Genomic DNA, 19,193 nt, shown 5'->3' with positions numbered 1-19,193 from the left:
ACTAGAGTATAGCTACCATTTTTGACTCTTAAGCTGCTTTATTTATGTGCAGAATTGTAAAGAATTGAGAATGCATTATTGAAAAATTTCCCATAATAATGAAAAATGTTAAATGTTTAAACAAGTAACCAGAATTGGATATTAGTCCTCTTAGGTTAGGATACCTAAAAAAAGAAAAAGAAAAGAAATGTAAAAGTGAGCTTACCAAAATTATGTGTGTCACATGTTAACATTTAATATATAAATGTTTTTAACAAAAATATAAAAATAAAATAAAATTTCAAACCCTAGCATAGATGATAGTTATAGACAACCTAGCAGAGAAGACATTAACTAATAATCTGCACTGTAACATAGAAAGTACTATTCTAAAACTAGAAGCAAATGTTATATGTGTACAGAGGAAGAAACACACTTGTTCCTAAGTTATAAACATGATTCAATTATTTGTCTTTGTATGATTTTCTTAAATATGTCTACCAATATCATCATATATTATAAAATTATTTGACACATAGCCTTTTCCTCAACTACAAATTTACCACTGTGTACCATTTGGGGTCATTAAAAAAGTAAGCAAATTAAGTTTCTAAATCTAAACTTTATTGTAGAAAAATCCTAATTTTCAATTTTCTCAGATTTCCTATGTTGATATGTTTATCATGGTTAGTAAATACCTAAATGGTACTTACTCTCTTTCAGTTTCCTATCACCACTCACTTTTTTTTTTCTTTTTTTGGCCAAATAAGAACTGGTTCCAGGAGCACAGAATTATGTGTTTTTTTAATTGTAAAACATTATTGGACAGTATAAGCAAAGTATACATATACCAAAAATTAAAAATTTTCTAATATCATTATTCAAACACTGCATACCAAATAAGCTTTGCCTGATTTACACAAAAATATAAAGGCAAATGGTTTTCAGTTATACTATAAATCTCATATATGAAGATTAAGAAAAAAAAGAGATTCGTGACTTTCTTAGGACAAATGTGTTTTAAAGGAGAAAATTCAGAAGAAAGTTCCACATCTTATCATTTTTATGTAAAGTGCTATTTTACCCACAAAAAAGACCTTATACTGTCTTTCTCTTCCTTCCTCTCTCTCTTGCTTTCTCTTTCTTGCTCTTTCTCCTTCTCTTTCTCTTTTTTTTTTTTTTTTTTTTTTACTGTGAAAAGGACCCAGGCTTTTGATAACTTATGGCTCTCTGGAAAAGCCTATTCTATTCTTATATTCAGCTCCCTATGCTTTCTATATTAGATTCAGAGTATTCTAGGTCTGTTTTCAGAAAATAAAGTGCATTTTTACTACTAATCTGTCTTCTCAAATATAAAATACTTAACAGTTTATGTTTAAGCCAAGAAATAACTTAATTCTTGAGGGTTTTTTCTTTTTGACGCTACTGACTACACTCTTTCAAATCATTTTTTTCTTGGATTTCCATTCCCTAATTTTAGATACAAAAATAGAACTTTAGACAATTTTAATGATTAATATTTTCTTTTTTTTAAGATTTTATCCATACAAGATTTTCTTTTGACACCACTGAGATGAGCAGACTACACTGCATAATGCATGTTTAATCTTCTGGAACCTTCAATGGTTTAAAAATGGCAGTGAATATAATGACAAACCTTGACCTAAAATAATTTTAACTTTGTTTCTAGAAAACAGAATTGTTTCTACTGGAAAACTATGTTCACAATTTCAGTTGTCTTTTACCTGAATGTAAATGTTATTGTTAATTAATACCAATATTTTATTGACTAATTTACTATTTTCATAAAGACAGTGTTTCAGAAAAGGAGAGAAATTACACAGAACAACAAATACAATAGCCACGAAAATCAACATTACTCATAAAAGTGCCATCCACATGACGGAGACTTTAAGAAATCTTTTTAAGATATTTTGGAGTTAATGCCAAGTTAAAGATAGAATAGAAGGCAAAACTAGAGAGACAGAGTTCAATATTTTCATGCAAAAAACATTAGTATATAGATCAGATCCACAGCAGAACCACGGCATCTCTCAGAAGCACTCTCAGTTCTTCAGTTCTTCCTCCCGCCCTGACCCCACCAAGTCTTCATAGTTGGCTTATATCAGAGAAAATGACCTCTGGTTTTCTTATTATTTTACCTTCCTTGCTGCAAAGAGCCGTAGAGTGACCATATAACAATGCTTGGTGCAGAGTGACTGGTTATTCGTTCCTTTTTTTTTTCCTATTTCTTTTTTTTTAAATTTTATTTTATTATGTTATGTTAATCACCATACATTACATCATTAGTTTTGAGGTAGTGTTCCATGATTCATTGTTTGCGTATAACACCCAGTGCTCCATGCAGTATGTGCCCTCTTTAATACCCATCACCAGGCTAGCCCATCCCCCCACCCCCTCCTCTCTAGAACCCTCAGTTTGTTTCTCAGAGTCCATAGTCTCTCATGGTTTGTCTCCCCCTCCGATTTCCCCCCTTCATTTTTCCCTTCCTACTTTTTTTTTTTTTTTTAACATATAATGTATTATTTGTTTCAGACATACAGGTCTGTGATTCATCAGTCTTACATAATTCACAGCACTCACCATAGCACATACCGTCCCTTTTAAGCCCCCCAGGTGAGGTCACAGATGAACTGCTACCAACTTACCATTCCCACACACTAGCATCTTCATAAATGGCTTAAAATAATAAACCCTCCTTGTGTTACCTTATATTGACTTTTCTGATTTTTTTTTTTATATTGGGACACTGACTCATATCCTATAGTGACACTGAGATTACTAACCCAAACACCTCATTTTGCAGGTGAAGGTACTGAGTCTCAGCAATGTTAAATAACTTAAGGAATGGTCAAAATGTGCATTATTGATCAATGTTACACTTTTGTCTAGTTTCTGCTGTTTTTAGCATCATTTCTTAACCTTCACCATCTGTCAGAATAGCCCTGTGAGTGTTGAAGCACACTGCTTTCCCAGGTACACACTGCAGATTTGCCTGTGGGGCAATGAGACTGAATCGGAATGTCTGGTTCATGTTATACTGATATCATACCAAAACTTGGGAGATGGAGAATTTAGGACATTTATGGAATTACATTTAAATGAAAAACAGTCTGAAATTAATAATCCAATTATGATATTAGAGGATAGACTACATTAAAAGAGATAGCAGGAAAGAAATTGTGCTAAAAAGAAAAAAAGGTAATGATCCAGGTGACTAAGGAGCAAGACAACTTAAATTTTTTAAAATGTAATTCTTTTTCTGGAAAATTGATTACAAGACTATGAAAATTAACCAAATTACCGAGATTACCAAAGCACTGATTTTACAGACTAATGGGTTTACTAAATATAAGGTGAAGTAAAGGATATATTCTTATAAAATTCCAGTAAAATTTCTGAATTAAAATTAGAAGTTTAAAAACATAACAATGTTATAACCAAGAAACATAGTACTTCTACAATCAATGATATGTACGTAAATAATTGCAACTATAAATATTAAAACAAAGAACTAGAGATCATCCAAGAAACCATAATGAATCTTTATTAAAAAACAAAACAAAACTTTGGGGTGTCTGGGTGGCTCAATTGGTTAAGCGTCTGCCTTGGGCTTAGGTCATGGTCCCAGGGACCTGGGATTGAGGCCACATGGGGCTCCCCACTCAGCAGGGAGTCTGCTTCTCCTTCTCCCTTTGCCCCTACCCCTGCTCCTGCTCTCTCTCAAATAAATAAATAAAATCTTAAAAAAAAACTAAACTAAAAAACAGATGAAAAGAGAATGATGATATATAGTTGCTGGATGTACATATACTTCAGAAACAGGATGGTGGAAGATCTGCTAGCGAGGAAGATTATGATACATAATCACAGATGTAGGGGAAGAATGAGAAAGGAGCCACATTATGTAGAAAGTAGAATGAAATTTCAAGAAAGCTAGATGCTCCACATTGGCAAATAGTGTAGAGTAAGTGAGAAGTAACAACATAAGTTTCAAGAAATTAAAAAAAAAAAAAAAGGAATTAGTAAACATTCCTCAGGGAAAATGCAAATTATTTGGTTCCCACAAGATGCTTTTAAAAATCCATTTTATTAGTTATTCATGCATATTTTCCCATTAGCAATGTTAATATTGCCAAAAATGTACACTTATTTTATTGTATGGGGAAAGAGGAAAGAAATATAGCTTTTGTTTAATTGGAATAGCAGAAAGCTCAGACCAAAAAACTGATCTTAAGGACTGAATTTTTACATTAATGTTCACTTTTGTGTAAGCAATGTAAGCATGGTATAAAAGCATTAAAGTTAAAAAGGAACTCTTTGCCTTGTTTTTCTTCATAGTGTATTTCATTACTTTTTGTATGTTAATATCTTAGAAGTGATGAAAAAATAACCCTAAAGTGTAATATTCAGGTCATATAGGGGATCACTTTAATACTTTCTTTCCTAAAACCACTCATCCTGCTTAGTATATTCACACATTATTTTTCAATCAACTCTTGCAATGATTCATCATGAAATCCCATAGCCATAAAAACATATCTCTGTGTCCCACAGCAATAATGAAATTCTAAAACTAATTTTTCTCTCTTTTCTCCTTGAGTGGAAATATTCTATTTGTAAAAATGCAGTTGTCAACATTCATATTCAACTTGAATTGATATGTTGCTAAACCTTAAAATGGAAAAAAGAAAGTTAAAGCATAAACTTGAAGGAGTATAATTTTTTATTAAATACATAAATTTTTTTTCTAGGAAATATGAATTCAATTATTGTTTCCTTTGATATGCCTACAATTTAATGTGGCTGATGTTATTTTTTGTTTACTTTTGAAGGCAGGATTAAAAACAAAATTGGTTAAACCATTGTATACATTAAAATTATCCACATAAACACACTGATGCTTTTATACACTGTGTTAAAAATATGCTCATAGTGTTAACCCAAACAGCTGAGTAAATTATGCTCATGAAATAAATATACACTATGGTCTGTGGACTTTCTACATTATCTAAATTAACCCAAAACCTCAATGGAGTTTATTATTATTCTAGCTTTACAAATGAATAAACTGGGATTTAAAGTGTGTTAGATTGTCAAAAACACACAACCATTAAACCATGAAAACACAACTTGAAACCAGGTCTTCATGACACCAGAATTCACGTTCTTTATGGTGTATCTTGCTGTACCAGATACCATTTTCTGCATTTGTTATATAAAGGAGTACACTTGATTAGACTGCAAACTCACTGTACTTTGTCTCTCAAATCAATGAAGTCAGCAGGCAAAAGGGGTTAAGACTCAGTTTGAGTAACACTGCATGGTTCTCTCACATCCTCATTATTAAAACTCTGTGAGTTTTCATTTTTTTAGCCCATTCTACAGAGAAGTCTGCTTGGACAGAGATTTTAGCTGAATTGCTCCAAGTTTCACAGCTAGTGATTTCTATATTATGGGGACTTAGAGATACACTGTCTCCCTAATAACAACAAAAAGTCCAAATAAAACAAAAGAAGCCCTCTTTTCTTAACCCTACCTCTGCCATGTTTCCCCCATAAATAAATAAATAAATAAATAAATAAATAATAAATAAATAAATAAAAATAATAATAATAAAACCCCTGAAATTACCAAAGAAAAATGTATATATACCAAAGAAAAATGTACATTTGTTTAAGAAGCTATGAGTGCCAAAATTTTATGCCTACAATCAACGGGATCAAATTAAAGAACACCCCTGTCAGCCAATTCTCAAATCTGCTTCTGAGAAAGAAGTCTAAGGACTTGTCATGGCAGTTAAGGAGTAGAAATAATATAACTGATTACCTTCTAATTTGGAGGCAGTAGAACTTTAAGCAAGTTTCATTTGTAAAACATATAAAGACCATTATTGAGTTGGCTTTATCATTCTAAAATGGAATCATTAACATTTAATTTTTCAAACTTAAATGTTTACTACTGATTTTCTTTAACATATATCTTAGGACATGATTGAATAATGAAGAAGTCCTCCATTAATTATCAGAATGTGTGGTTTGTTGTATCTTTTCCTTACAATAGTACTCTCTGTCCATTTATAGACAGGCATACAATAGATAGAGTGACTTGAGTCTGTGATTATTAAAAGGGAAAGGAAAGAAAACAAAAAGATAATGCACTACTTACATTCTTCTTCCTCTGTCCCACACCCTCCACCATATCCCATCCCATCCAGCCTCAGGGAAACTCCTTGAGGGTTCCAGCGACTAACTGTGAACACCTTTCTATAGCAGTACATCATTAATTTGTAATTCACTACTTCTCATACTGCAAATGAGAGCTGAAATGTTCCTCCGTGGTTGTGTTCTGATCTATTTATTGACCAGGTTTAGGTGTTGCTTTGTACCCCCAATTCCCAATACAGCATCTTATATTGAGTACTTATGCAATGTTTGCGGATTAAATTAATGTTGAATGTTAGGTAAAAATTTCCCCTGAAAATTAGGTTAAAATGTTTGCAGTCTTCAAAATGGTTGAGAAAATGCATTATTAAAATAAACAAAATATTTCTCTGCAAAACAAAACTTTGCGATATTCTAAAATCACTGCTGTGTGTTCTGTGACACATCTTTACTCAAGTCCAGATGTAGGGGTTTAAAATCTTTGAATTTAATAAAATTAAAAGTTTCACATACTTATTTATATTCTGAACTGCTTTTGCCCTATCCATATTAATGAAGCAGCCAGATTCTTACTGTATTTGCCCTGATATACCTTCAAAAGGTGGACATACTAATTTTGAGCCTTCCAGGAAACAATCTGGTTAAATAAGAAACTTGAATTAAACATTAAAGGAAAAACACAACTTTATTGTTAAAAAAAGATATACAGGAAGTCTGCATACATATGTCTATCATTTTTGTATTTCTATTAAGAATCAAGACCGTTTGTATTAAAGTGTGCCTCTATACAATATATGTTCTTCCCCAAAGCTAAGGGATATCTGGTAGGGACACACAGATCTGGAAGGTGATAACTGTATTACATAACTATATTGACTACATTTCTCAAGATAGAAATTTACCATTTGTGAACCTAAATGTTCTCAAATTCTTTCAAGGCAGTGCTCCCATATCCATTTCTTTTTATTATGACTAGTCATCTTTCCATGAATTTGAACATTACCTCACCCATTTGCAGCCTCCTTCTATCTCTAAGATTGATTATGGCTGACATTCTCAGCAGTCAAAACATCTTGCAAATGACTTCTTAGCCTGGAGAGCCCAACCAAAATGATGTTCACTTCACTGCCTGCCTAGCTTGTCTCCCATCTAGCCATTGAAGCATTTACAAGAACACTTCTATTAAATTTGTTCCAACATGTGTTAAATTAGATGAAATCTTCTTAAATATTGTACTAGATGTGAGTTGGGAAAATGCTAAATTGCCTCTGTATTTGTTAAGTATAGTCTCAAAGGTAGAAGAAGCCCATATTATATTACTGGATTTGAGCAATAAAATAAATAGAAGATTTTTTTTAAAAATTTGCTTATGTGTATACATTGTTTTATTTTCTAGCTATAGTAGAATATATTAAAGAAACTAAATATAAAGTGGTAGCTCTGGGTGAAATGTCATGCTTTATTTTCTATTTATTACTTTAATGAGAACATAGAAAAATGTACCTTCCCATGTAATATAAAAAATGATAAGAGTGACAGAATTAAAAATCAACTTAAAGACATCATTTAATCTCCTTATTCAATAAATAGTAAGCTAAATAGTGCCTACTTGTTTTGTCAAATAGAGGATACACTTAGGATTAATGCTTTGTTCCTCAGAGAACAGAGAGAAAACTTCAAATAACATGACAAACAGATTATATTAATACTACATGCTGTAGATCAATATTTGCTTTTCTTAATAGCAAATAACAGACATTATTGAATGAAAAGGGTCCCTTAGAGACTATTTAAGATGGTAGTAAAATATCTGGAACTTCTGAAATAGTAAAATAAAAATGACCTAAAACATTGTGTCTGGTAAATTCACAATGCCTATGGTGGTAGTGGTAGTAGTGGGATTGCCTATGATTGATTGATTTAATTTGTTTGTTTACTAAGCTGATTCTTGTCATTTTTCTAATCTCACCATGCAGCACATAGATGCATTTAAATAATATACAGTGTTAAGTGTAGAAAACTGTGTACTTTTTTTTAAACAGGTTGTTTGCTTTTTCTTTTTAAGATTTATTTATTTGAGAGAGAGAAAGAGTGAGAGAGCACGAGAGGGAGGGTCAGAGGGAGAAGCAGACTCCCTGCCGAGCAGGAGCCTGATGTGGGACTCGATCCCGGGATCCCAGGATCATGACCCGAGCCGAAGGCAGACGCTTAACTGACCAAGCCACGCAGGCGCCCGAAAACTGTGTACTTTTTAATGAGACACTTTTCAACATTATTATTCCTTGCCATCCTAATGTTGGATATTTGCTTATATATATTTCACTCTTGAGGATCTTATTTGTTAATCTATGAGCCAAAATTGAAACTATGGCTACATATTGGTGGATTTAAAAAAAAAAAAAAAATCTACGTAAATTTTGATGATGCATTTTCTAGGGAGAATATTAGAGCTTCCATTAGATTCTTTAGAGGTCTGTGATTTTATTTTTAATTTTTTAAAAAGATTTCACTCATTTATTTGACAGAGACAGCAAGCAAGACAGCACAAGCAGGGGGAACAGCAGAGGAAGAGGGAGAAGCAGGCTCCCCGCTGAGCAGGGAGCCTGATGTGGGGCTCGATCCCAGGACCCTGGGATCATGACCTGAGCTGAAGGCAGACACTTAACCAACTGAGCCACCCAGCACCCTTACAGGTCAGTGATTTTAACATAAAGAATCACTCTTCTAACTATTGTGTGATTGATATTTAAGTCATAAATCATTTGGAATGTATAGTGCACATTTTAAGGTCAGATATTATTTTATTCCATATATGTAAGGACTCCTGAATTTACAATCTTTTTATCCTTTTTATTTTATTAATTTGGTTTATCTTTATTCCAAAATGATGTAAACTAGTTTTGAAACCATTTGTAAAAAACTAAAATGAATATGATGAATTCAGAGCAATGATAAAAAAAAGGTTTAAAGAAGAAAAAATGATAAATGTCTTGTTAAAATGATTAAAATGGTCTCAAATTTGGCTCTGAGGTTCCTAGAAACTAAAGTAAAAAGTATAATCAATTACAGAAAGCAAGGTAAAATCATAGTGACTTAGATTGGGGAATTATCTTAGGTGGTTTTTCCTAAGCATAGAACAATTACATTATAAGGATTCTCAGCCCCAGCTTTCCCTTACCCTGACCCTATTTAACTAGTTCCACACACCAATCTACATTGTAAAAACGTATCCTAGTAAGAACAGCAAACCAGAACCTTTTGCAGGATGATATGGAGGGAGAGCGGTTATTCCATATGTGAAAGAATGAAAGACGACACAGGTGAGGAAGAACACTAGCGAGAGAAGGTAAGGTGTAGAGATGGCAGCTGCTAGTATAAAGAGCAAATAAAAAACGATGAGATAAGATACTATAAAGAAAGTGTTTCCTCTGTACTTTGCAATGCACTTGCCACCTCCTGAAGAATGCTGGTTCCCTGAGAAACTTTAGAAGCTTCTGGAACTAGACTTTGGGGTGAGGTGATTGGTTACATCAAACTGCCTTAAACCCATATTTGGTCTTACAGGAAAAGAATACCTGGGTTAAGTGAAAACCACTGTTAATTTAAAACGTTATATGATACATCAAAAACTAATGATGTAATGTATGGTGATTAACAATAACATAATAAAAAAATAAAATAAAATAAAATAAAATAAAATAAAATAATAAAATAATAAAATAAAATAAAAAAATAATAAAATAAAATAAAATAAAATAAATAATAAAATAAAATAAAATAAAATAAAATAAAATAAAATAAAATAAAACAAAACATTATATGAGTCAGCCTGGCCAGCTTTCTTTCCTAGTGGCTCCTTGTTTGCACTTTGAAAGCAAGAGTCAGTATTGCCTCCATTCAAACAAATGTGCTTGAGAAAGTTTTGATAAAATTAGCAATGAATGGGCAGCAGAAGAAACCAGAAGCTGCTAATGACATACCAGATAAGAAAACCTGGGTATTCGGCAACTGCTTACATGAAGAAGACCTTTCTTACTTCATAACTGTTATTTATGTATTAGCGTATATATTCTTAACTCTTTGTGCTAGCACATATTCAAAGTAGATGGTTTTAATCTTTTTAAATCACATATATTATTTAAATTATAGAAAATAATGAAAAAACAAAAAACTGTGTTTGTAACTTTTTCTTGTATTTCCTTTCAGTACTTTTCTCTGTATCTATATGTGGTAATAATTGTAGGTGCATGTTTTTATCCTAAAATGTAACATGCAACTTCTGAAGTTACTCCAAAACTTAATCAATGTAATATGACATACAGTGTATTATTTTATACCATTATAGAGTGCCAGCCTAGGCTTTTATTTGGTTAATTAGATCTTAGTTTGAAATAAGAAAAAATTTTATGCAATTAGATAAATATTGTCCCATTCACAGTTCAGCTAATATATGTTTTAGATAAAGTGAAAATATTAACATTAATAGAAATGTGATTTTTAAATAATGACAGCAAGTCCCCTGAAATTAACCATGTGAATAGCAATTTTTCCTGTTGGCAATGTAGACATTTAAATATTGTTCTTCTCAGGTAATGTTTTCTATATCAACAGCATATGCTTTATTATCATCTTATAAAAACCCTGTTAATAAAAATGAACAAAGGTGCTTATTTATATAACTATGGTTCTGCAAAAGCATCCAACATTTATAAAGCAGTTAATTTTAGTTTAGAACATTTAATTCCCTCTTTAATTTATAAATATACTTAACAAATGGAAACACTTAAAATGACAAAATCTTGTATGGTATATCTTTTGCCCAACTTGCATCAGTAATATAACAATGTGGACATTCTGATCAATCATTTTCTTTATTAATGTCTGTGCTGATTGAAGATAAAACCTCCTTCTATATACAGGCTGACTCACTGTCCCCTGATGATTTTCCCATTTATAGTCTTTTTTAACAGTTTTTGTTATAAAATTATGTATAAAATTGGATTGAAAAAGAATATATGTTAGAGCACAAAATTCATCACTTGTTTCTCTTAAACAATGTCTACAGTAGTTCTAATGTGGAGCAAAACAATTAGCATTTTGTAAATATTGATATAGCACAAGGGATTAGGTTGTGAAATTAGCAACCTAATTTACAAGGATCAGATATAAAGTTAAGATCAAGCTTTACTAATAAATTTAAGGACAAGTATTTTACAGGCACAGAGGCACAGATAAAACAGAGAGTAGTGCCTAGGACCACTATCACATCTCCTCCATATTTCCTTGCATCTTAGGATGTGCTCTGGCTCAGATTAAAATATGAAATTTCTAAGTGAGATATGTTGTCATTGCTTATCAAAAGAGTATTATTTTAATCATGGAAATCTCCATTTTCTCTCCAGACTGATATATCTTGCTTGATATTTTATAGAAAGTCATGTGCCACAAATCTATAGATTCAGATTTACTTACCTTCACTGATCCAGACAAACTAGGCACGACCTGCTAAAGCATTCCATAGATGAGGAAAGTTTGCCAGGGACCTGTTATTGCAGATTCATAAGACATTTGACCATGTCTTTTTCCTTTATTTCCTAAAGACTCTCCCAATAAAAGAAAAGAATGGCTTTAAGGTCGGCTGACAATTTTTTTTTTTTCCTTTACAAAGATCTATTATGTGTCAGGCACTTACTGGATCATATTTTATTTTATTTTTTACTGGATCATATTTTAGATTAATTCTCAAAACACCCCTATAAAATTGTCATTGCTTTATCTTAGTCATTTTTAAATTAGTAAATTGAGGCGTAGGGATTTTTAGAGATTCATTCAAGGACAGAACTGGAATTGAAATACTGAACTCAGGTGCACATAACTGAGTAAATTTTTAAACATTTCAAAATATCTTAGTTAAAATTAAGTTCAGGCAAAATGTCCCAGAGTAGTGAATAATATTCAGCTCTCTGAACACCGGGATATATCCTCCATAGGTGGGCTCAACAACAAGAAGAGATTAAAAGAAAAGAAGCAGATGGGAAGTGAAAAAAATGGAGAAACCAAGTAATGTGTACAAGTTCATATTTTAGGTAATTATATTAATTTTAGAATTAGAAATACTTTATAGTTAGCTTTTACTAATTAGCTTTAGCTTCCTGAACCTTTGAAAAAACAGTGTTACTAAATTTATTGAAAATTACATCTTTTATTTTAATAAGAAATGATATTTTTATCAAAATCTCTTAAAATACATCTTTTCTAGTTAATATTTATTTTACTTTTATATTTATTTGTATTATTATTTTTCTCAAATAATTTTAATTTGTTAGATATATTAATCCCATATCCTGACAGTGGATAGTCTCAAATGAATTCATTATGGAAGTGTTGTATAACCAGTGCTCAAACCTCAGTTGATTTATAAAAGATGATTATAATCCATCCTTTATGTTTTGAAAAGATAATAATAGGAATTCAATGGGAAAAATAATCTTCTTATAACTTCTGCATATAAACTCGCAATATTTTCCCAAGGTCATGTGCATACATTATGCCTAATGTCAATCAGTGAGATCCCCAATGAACCAAACATTAAGAAACAATCCGGGTGCCATATGGAGTGTTTGCACTCTGTGGGTCCAGAACAGCATGAGAAGATATATTTTACTTCTTTTTTCCTGAACTCCTTTAAAATCATAAAAAAAAATTAGCTACCAAAATTATGAAGAAATAATAGAGTGCACTCTATAGTTTATGAAGAGTTGAGTTTGGTTAGATTGTATCCTGAAAACTCTATTTTAAAATTTCATTGTAGACAGTATTATTGTTTATACTTATTCTCTTCTCTCCCTTCGAGAGAATTTTATATTCCATCTGGAAGGACAAAACATTTGGCCATACGAATTGCTTTAGGTATGAAAGATGAAGAGAAATGATATGTGTCACCTCTGGGCATAACTTTCAAGAGCTGCGATTTCCTCCCTTCACTTTGAGTCCCAGGTTGAAGATGTGAAGCATATCCACAGCCACATCTTAATAGATAAGTAGTTTGATTACACTTGTATTGTTCTAAGTCACTGAGATCTTTTTTCTTTTTTTTAAATTTAAATTCAATTAGCCAACATATAGTATATCATTAGTTTCACACGCAGAGTTCAATAATTCATCAGTTGCATATAACACCCAGGCTCATCACATCACATGCCCTCCTTAATGCCCACCACCCAGTTGTCTCATCCCTGCACCCACCTCCCCTTCCACAGCCCTCAGTTTGAAGGTTTTTTAAATTATCCTGCAAAACCTAAGCTTCTTTGAATTATAGTCATGTTTATATATCTCATCTTTTTAACTTTTCCCTCATAGGTCTAGCACTCTCATATTCCCCACTTATGTAATTTACCATGAATATTAATTTGAGATGTACCTAGTGTTAGAGGCCACAATAGGAAACTTACATTGTTAAGACTGTTGGAACTCTGCTAATGATGGTGGTGCTATAAGTCTCCAATGAACACTAGAAATGTCTACCAAGTAATTTCTCAGTCCCCCTCCCCCATATCCTAAGTGTTAGTCATTAACTGATCATTTTAGGTTTGCTACCCAAATCTGATTCTAATATCCCTGATAATTTATCTCTTCTATATCTGGAAATCTACCAAGTGAAAAATGTTAAAATATTTTGAATTTCTTACACACACACACACACACACACACACACACACACACTCACATATATATTACTTCATTTAATCCTCATACAACCCTATAAAGTAGATATACTGCATCTATTAAAAACATATTAGAGATGAGGACACTGCCTGGTAGTATTCCTTTTATCCTCAATCATAATATTTTACAGTCCTCTGTCATAATATTCATCACAACTATACTAAGTTATTTACATCTTATGGGTTATTTTTCCTACTAGAATATGAAATTTAATTAGATCTTGACAATGCTAAGTGTTCAGTTACTATTTGTTGCATGCAACAGTGGATTGGGAATGCAATTAATTAACCAAATATGTTGAGGTTTTTACATGGTATGCGACAGGTTTGAAACTAGGTCTGTCTGAATTAGTCATCTTTGCATATTGTTCTGCTTTTGAGGCCATCTTTCCTTGAGGATTATATATTGACATAAGAAATATGCTTTCATGCTTTTGCTGTGTAATGCCCATCACAGCTGGAATCTCAGAAAGACTGAACCTACTGAATGACTCAGAACAAGCTCTCTAACCATCTTTTCACACTTCCATTATTTTAAATGAGTATGTTCCCTTCTAGGTTTCATGTTGGGAAACATTTTATAAATATATTCATATCAATTTGTCAGTAACTTACAGCATCATAATGACTATAAATAATGATATGCTTCTTGATAGAGAAAATACTTTAACCCAAATAAACTGAATTTGAAGGAAAATCTCAGACATACATGGACTACCTAGTTTGTGAAAATAAGAATACTCAAATTATCCTGAAAGCATACTGCAAGGAAAAGTATATACTTTATTTTGTTTCATTTGTATAATGTCCCTTCCCTTATCATGTCTAATATAAGAAAAGATGACATTCTAAAGGACTGAAGTCAGAGTATCAAATTTTTGTGTGAAACCTCTGATTTTTAAACCCTGTCACTAAGCCTTCTTTTTATGATCACAATTTACAGGGTTTTTTTCTTTTTAAGATTTTATTGATTTATTTGACAGAGAGAGACACAGCGAGAGAGGGAACACAAGCAGGGGGAGTGGGAGAGGGAGAACAGGCTTCCCGCGGAGCAGGGAGCCCGACGTGGGGCTCGATCCCAGGACCCTGGGATCATGACCTGAGCCGGAGGCAGACATTTAACGAATGAGCCACCCAGGTGCCCCACAATTTACAGGCTTTTACAAGAATAAATAGCACTTATTTTGTCATTTGTACTTGTAAATTATGACCTAGAATTTCAGGGTTTCTTTAATACCTAGAGTTATATCACTAGTAAAAGCTTCACATGAGTTCTAACCATATTTAGCTTCATTCCAAATGTCACTCACAAATGTATAATATATACTGATAAAGAGAAATATAATATACAGGACCTATACTACATTAGAGATTTATTTTTACTCATAGGAATACTAACAGAGGATAATAAAAAGGTAATCAGATTCTGCAATCTGTTATCGGGATGTATTCTTACCTAAAGCCATCAATGAACATACACGTTTAATTTAGAGGCACGGCAAGCTTGACGGTGTCAGAATATAAGCTTCATTAGATTGGTATTTCATTAATTTGTTCTCTGCAGTATCTCCAACGAAGAATATGTAGCATATAGATACTTAATAAGTATTTCTCAACAAGAATGATCAAAGTGGGTGTCTGTTTCAAAAAGTTATTATCGTTGATATTAAACAGGTTGCCCTATACAAAGAAGGGAGGCAAAAATTCTTCAGAACACTGAGATTAACAAATATTAAAAAATAAAGGTGAAAAGATGCTTTTGAAATTCAAGAAGTATCAAACTCTGTTGTAAATTTGGAACTTGAAGTGGAGTCAGAAATATGAGCCTGAAGAGAACATCTAAATGTCCCTTTTAAGTGAATCTGAGGAGTAGGGTCTGCAGGCAAGAACCAGGCTGAGGAGGTATACTGGTAGAGTCAGCAATGGAAAATGTCAAGAGGGAAACAGAAAAAAAAAAAAAAATAGAGAATAATGCAAACTGCAGGAGAGAATGTGGAAGTTCCAAAGATTTAAAGGAAAAATCAGAAATGGATTGGAAGTCAGGACATGACTTCGGAATAGAAACAAAAAATGGTGTAGGGATAAAAACAGTCTAGGAAAGACTGAGGAATGCTTAGTACAAATGATAAAAAGAACAGAGCAGATTTTGTAATTTGCCCCCACTCGGGAAGCCAGGAAAGGGCAGCCGTCAAGTGTTAGATCATGAACTATCTTGTGGCCAACCTAGGGAATTTGAACTTTATTTGGAAGACTATGGGGAGCTCTTGAAGGATTTTTAGCTGGGAAGTGACATGATTAGTTTTGTGTTTTATAAAGGTCACTCTGGCAGCTGTGCAGACCGTGTAATTGAGAATGGTAATAAACTTGGAACACAGAATTTAGACTTTCCTGCAGTAATTAAATTAAACCTTCTTTAATGAACAAGAACCCTATTACTGAACATTCAGATCAATATATAAAACTTAATCAATAAAAAGCACACGAATTTCTGTTAGAGAAATCAAATCAGCAGGCCTGTTAATGTAAGCAATTTCATTGTGCATTTAAAACCAATAAAGCACATAATAAACTTGTTCTATTTTTGTCTTACCCTAACTCCAGCTCTGATTTACAAGTTGCTTCAGACTGGATACAAAATTAATATCATGAAAGGTGCTTTAAGTGCTTGCATGGAATTTGTTTCACAGATGTCCAAGCTCCTTGCTGTATACATGTATCCCCAACCTCCCTTAAATGGTTAAGGACTTCAAGTGGCAAGAACTCCGAAACCTCCATGGATAGACCACTGCTTCTCCAATCTTACATTAACAAAAACATGCTGTTCTTTTCCCTGTACCTATTTTTTCAGTACGTGTGCTGGGGTTCAAAAAATGATGCTTTAGAAATGAATCTTCTGTTGACTTCTTGAAATAAGATGAAACAATTATTTATTTTTTTCAAGTAACATCTATTCTTCAATAGCCTTTCGGTGAGCTATACATTTAAACGTTTCAGCAATAATTCTCAGTTACAATACATAATGTTCACAGAGAGAATAACTAAATTTGGTGCCTAGATGTTTATTTCTGGTTTCTATGGCTGACAAATAGTAAAATTTTCTTAAGTTAAAATTTGCAGTAGGAAAGTAAGGGTCCATGCTGATCTCAAGAAATCTTAACTAGAAGCTTACTATCGTCACCTTGCCTTCAAACATTTAAGGAAATGTCTTATTGTGACATGCTCCACTTGGCAAGAAACTGGGGTAATCCAGTATCCTTGGGATTACTTATGTAAAAAAAAATAGGAATATAGATCTTACTGCTCAAGATTAATATTTTTCTATTTTTTATTTCTGTTTCTAAACAACAACAAAAGGATTCACCCTCATTCAAGAAAATAGCTCAGTTCTTCTCAGGCTTAACTAATCTGCATACAAAATAAATCTAGGTTGAAAGCACTTGAGATGAACTGGCCTCACAAGCTAAACTGAAATCTTTTATCTGGATGCTACAATTTTACCTTAGATTTACCGTTCGTTGAACCAATAGTAACCTTGTGTGCTATGGAAATAAGAATGGACCTCATGTTCAAAGCTAAGAATTAGAATTACAACCAAACCTTTTCTGTAGAATTGATAATCTAGATTTGTTAGGGGTGCTGTTAAAGATGCAGTGAGTCCTTGGCTGAATGTGGTGTTAAATAAGGCCCTAGCTTGCTAATTCATATTGCCTCTGGCAGGAAAAGCAATAATTGTCCACTTTGAAAAATTTCTTTAAAAGTTCACATTTATGAAACTCAGTGCACTTTCCAATAGAAATCTGGAATAAATTGAAACTATTTTATTTTAAAATCCAATTTGAGTAGTTTTGCTTCCTTTCTCCAAGAAGAGCTTTCAATATATTATTCCATTCCGTGATAAAAGTGATGGCAGGGTAATAAAACAATTGAAACTTAATGAAAAGCTGTGAGCAACTTCTCTAATGCAACAGAACATTTTCTGTTCCCAACAGTGTCCTTGTAATTTCACAAGGCTGAATAAAGAATTTAATAAACACTTAAATATAAGTATGTGCCATTTTAGACCTTCAATTAAATTGACTTGTATTAATAATGAAGTAATAAAATCCTCATCCATTTTACTCTTGGATATGGAATTCCAAATAAGTATATGCTATTTGAGAACACATTTTCAAACTGAAAATTTAAAACTGTGAACTCTGTGAAATCATTGGAATGATCTAAGTAGGAAAAAAACAAATAAAGGTAATACCAAATTTCAGTATCTAATATGGAATAAGGTGAAATTTTCTTCTTGATATTGCCTCATGGTATCTTAAGGAAAAGGCACTTCAAAGACTCATTCCACTTTCCCAGATCCTGTCATTATTACAAAAAACAAAACAAAACAAAAACAACAACAATAAAACCACAATGGGGACATTCTTAACTTTAGAAGAGAACTATTTAGTTATTAAGTAATAATTTGCAATACAACAAGAATGCATAATAATGTAATTAAGATATTCTTAATTGTTTCTCTTGACCTCCCCTGGTGATCTTGTACCACAGAAAGTCAACGTCTTCCACAATTTTTCAGATATAGACAGATTGAGATCAGAAATTTTGTCGCTAAATGGTGGGCAATATGGAGAGCCCAGTCCTCTTAATTGGTTGTGCTAAATATGAATAATTTTTAGAGATCCTTTTTTAAAAAGATTTTATTTATTTATTTGACAGAGAGAGAGCAGGAGAGCACAAGCAGGGGGACCAGCAGGCAGAGGGAGAGGGAGAAGCAGGCTCCCCGCTGAGCAGAGAGCCTGATGCAGGATCATGACCTGAGCCAAAGGCAGTTGCTTAACCAACTGAGCCACCCAAGCGCCCCTAATTTTTAGAGATCGCAATTTATCATTCCCTGCTTAAAGGACACTACCACGTTCAAGTCCTGTCAGCTACCCACAGAATGGATCAGAAAAGTGATACTATTATTTCTACAATGTTCTTATTTCTGCTCAGAGATAATGATAATTGCCTTCTGGAGTTTTATAGTTTTCCTATCCTTCTTTTACTGTTTAGCTTTGTACAATTTCCCCACCCTTTAAAAAAAAAAAAAAAAGCTCAAATGGCATACGGGTGATGCAGTACATTGCTAGAATTCCCTCTTCAGTACTAAAATGCTGAGATGCCAGAAATGTTGCTTCTGATTGACTAAGTTGAATTATTTTGAAACTTTCCATGTGGAAAACTCCTCTCCCAGGACACAAACCCTCCAGAAAGCACTCCATATCAAATGAGTGGCCATAGTGTGGAGTAGAAGGGATAAACCCCT

This window comes from Zalophus californianus, chromosome 13, assembly GCF_009762305.2.
Source record: "Zalophus californianus isolate mZalCal1 chromosome 13, mZalCal1.pri.v2, whole genome shotgun sequence".
Classification (NCBI taxonomy): Eukaryota; Metazoa; Chordata; class Mammalia; order Carnivora; family Otariidae; genus Zalophus; species Zalophus californianus.
Note: the sequence above shows the minus strand (reverse complement) of the source record.